The sequence below is a fragment of the Corylus avellana genome, chromosome 2, assembly GCF_965113065.1.
Source record: "Corylus avellana chromosome 2, dhCorAvel1.hap1.2, whole genome shotgun sequence".
Lineage (NCBI taxonomy): Eukaryota > Viridiplantae > Streptophyta > Magnoliopsida > Fagales > Betulaceae > Corylus > Corylus avellana.
The window spans coordinates 30,387,758-30,391,677 of NC_142491.1; the positions used below are offsets into that span (position 1 = coordinate 30,387,758).

Genomic DNA, 3,920 nt, shown 5'->3' on the forward strand with positions numbered 1-3,920 from the left:
TCTGAAACCGATTGTGCTTGAAGATAATCAATTTGATTTTTCTCAAGCACAGTCAAACACCCTTCATGTGAAGGGGCTTCAGTCAACTCTTGTGCTTCCTCTGATTCAATCCCTTGAGAATAAGCACTCCCACTAAGTTCAGCGTTCTCTATAAATTTTGAATATTAGACTCAACAATTCTAGGACTAAATGAAGAACAGTAAAGCCTAAACCCCTTGGAGTTTACTGTATAACCTATAAAATTCCGCTAGTTGTCCTTGAAGCTAATTACCTTAGGTGTGGATTATAAATCCTCACTATAGCAAGACAACCCCATATGCGTAAACAATTTGAACTTGGTTCCATTCATTCCTTAATTTAGGTGTCTTATGGACAACTCTGAATGGAATCGAGTTAAATGTATACACAGCAGTTTTCAAGGCTTCACTCCATTAGGAGAATAGAACATTACCTTTCATATCCCCTTTTTGTGTACCTACCATAATACTATCTGCCTTTATCAGATCTTACGATCTTAATTTTCTTTTGTTTTGTTTCTCTACTTCTACCTTATAGGTACTGGAAGCATTAATGCTTAAACCTTATGATTTAGAAGATAGAGATACATAAACCTTATATGGTTATTACCGAAAGAGATAGGATATCTCTAACCATTTAGGCAAGAAGTATGGAAAATGTTACACTTGTACATGATCTCAAGAATTTCAAAAATCCTTTTGTTGGCACCTTTAGTGGTATAGTTGGTCTGCTTTTCCTTAATGCAGTCCACATAAATACCAAAGGTAGTAAATTTCAAGAGTCGTAAAAACTCTATCATTTATCGACCTTTTTATTCTTTATAGAGATATATTCCAATCTCCAATGCCATAACATAGAGGATTTTCTCATTCATAAGACTCTGCTTTATGTCGACATTTATATGTAGGGATTAATTTTCCAAAAAAATTGGGATCTAGATCAATTTTAAATAGACCATTAATATTCCACCCAAAAATTTTAACAATATTCAAACTTGATTTTAACAAACTAAAATAGAAATTAAATTTCTAAAAGAATTGTGAAATATATAAAAACATTATTAAGGTCAAAATGACATAACTGAATTTTTAAAATTAATCTATAGATCCCAACAACCTTCAATTGTAAACAAGTATTATTTATAAAACCCTGCATTATGTTGACAACATGAACCGCTAAACCAAATTCAATCCACACAGTATTTAGGAGAGTCAATAAAAGAGATTCATGACACGGTAGATGTATGGGATTACCTTTATTTCAAGTCATTTATGATACTTTATGCAATCATTCTTTATATGCCCATAATTTCCTTAGTGTAAGAGAAACAAATATCTTATTGCCATAACACTTTGTTGGCACCTTGTTCTCATTCATTAAGTATTGGACATGATTGCCTATAAAGGTCTTTCCCTTAACATGAATAACTTCTGGATTCTCATGTCTTAGTCTCTCATCTTCTTGAACACACATGATCAGAAATTTCTTTATTGACCAATTATCCTTATGTGTGCCACAAGATATTTTGAAAAAATACCATATTTAGATGAGAGAAAATAAAATTGACCAAAATAACTCAAAATCTCAACCTTTAGGGACTTGATAATGAGCTATTATGTCCTTCATTTCCATAATATGCTTACACTCATTTTGAAACTGTAAAAGGTTTGACTTTAAAGCTTTTCTATTAGGGTGCAGGCCAAAGCCTTATTGGAACTCACTAAATGTTCCTCAATGACCTTTCTTTGGCCTTAAAACACTAAGGAATAAAACCCTAATGCTTTCCTTGATATGAGATTTCATGAACGTTGAAACTTAAGCGATTTAAATCACTACAATCGTTCATGTTTAATAATCTCATGTGGTGTACTTGATTCCGTGGGAGAAGGTGATTCGTCCACACGAAACGCCAATTCAATCTCCAAACACCCCAAAGTGAAAAACACATTTTTCTTTTCAGTCAGGAAAAATTACCACTAGGAATTATTGGAACATAAAATACTAATAATTAAAGCAGTAGGAATACATCCAGTAACCAAGAAAAATTATATACTTTAATGCTATGAAATAACCTTATTTAAATTAACCAATGTTAATTTAATAGTAAATTTCAACCTACCTGTGGGCAAAGGTGCATCACGCATGAAATTTACTCTTTATTAATAAGACTAATAAATTTAGCATTAATAAATAAAATTTTCCATACCTGTGGGCCTAAGAGAAATTTTATCTTCAATGTTAAATTTACTTTCTTATTCTAATTAACTCATAAAAATAAAAATGTCCCTGTGGGGATTGCAAATTAAATTTATGAATTAATTACAACACGATGTTAATTTTCTTTATGAAGTTCATATATATAATCTTGATGCAATTATCATTATAAAATCGGGATGTTGTGGCTCTCCCAAAAATTATTATGACAATTACGACTTCATTAACATCGAATTTATTTAAATTAACCAATGCTAATTTAATAGTAAATTTCAACCTACCTGTGGGCAAAGGTTGCATCACGCATGAAATTTACTCTTTAATAGGACTAATAAATTTAGCATTAATAAATAAAATTCTTCGTACCTGTGGGCCTAAGAGAAATTTTATTTTTAAAGTTAAATTTATTATCTTATTCTAATTAAATCATAAAAATAATAACGTCCCTGTGGGGATTAGTAATTAAATTTATGAATTAATTACAACAGGATGTTAATTTCCCTTATGAAGTTCACATATATGATCTTGATGCAATTATCATTATAAAATCGAGATGTTGTGGCTCTCCCAAAATTATTATGATAATCACTACTTCATTAACATCCAATAACTGTATAGATGCCACAAATAAAGTTCCCAAGAATAAAAGACAAAACCATCATGTTATTAGGTAAACAGTATTTTTCAAAAGTACAATCGGATAGTGTCCCAGATAAGTGAGGGGGCGCACAACGGCACACTTAAGTCCCAAGACTTACCTTGCCAGAGCTTTCCGATTGCAATTTTGGATAGTACCATAAACATTCACCAACACATGAGGCTTAGTTAATTATTCTCAGGTCCAGGCATCAAACAATTTATATTTAAACAATTAAAAGAATAAATATATCCTTAAGTTCATGTATTAAAGAAATAATAATTTAATATTGAACAATTTGAATCATAAGATAAAAAAAAAATATATATATTAAAGCATCATAAACTGAATAGCCTAATGGTCTTGAACTGACCTTAGGCCCTTTATACCTTAAGAGCCCAAGTTTGAAACCCACCTGAGCCCCCCCTTTTTTTTTTTTTTTTTTTTTTTTTTTTTTTTTTTAAATCCGGATGGGCTATTATATTGGGTCTTTCTTTATCGGGTTGGACCACTTTATTGGGTTACGGGTCAGCCCACTTAATGACCCAGTGCTTTTTATTTTTTTTTTTTTTTTTCTAACTGGATCGGGCTTGGGTTAAAATAAACCCATACCCAATAGCCCAAAACACTTAACCTGGTTCCATATGGGTTTGAAAAAACCCTACCCGGATCATCATGTTCCCTAACCCGAAAAATACCCAACCCTAGCGCCGCCACCCTTTCCCCTTCCCCTTCCCCATCCGCCAGCCACCGGCGCCACTTCCTTAATGCGCCGGCCACGCAGAGCTGCCACCCAACGGCAAACGGCCATTGTCACCGGCAAGGGGCCGCTGCACCCTTTATGCGGCCAAAACCGCTGCAGGTGGGAGGGGAATACCGGCGCTGCAGGTAGGGGAAAACCGGTGCTGCAAGTGGGGAAAGATCGGCACTGCAGGTGGGGAAAGCCGGTGCTAGTTATAGATCCACCCCAAGGGTGGGAAGCCTTAACTGGATGTGTGGATAACAGGAACGGCCTTTCGAGATGCCAACCATCTCTCCTTTCTACAAACAT

The 3,920-nt window shown here is 34.0% G+C and overlaps 1 pseudogene; it reads right to left on the reverse strand.

The window, feature by feature from the left end:
- Nucleotides 1-3,811: 3,811 nt before the first annotated feature.
- On the reverse strand, nucleotides 3,812-3,920 carry LOC132168329 (U6atac minor spliceosomal RNA; annotated as a pseudogene).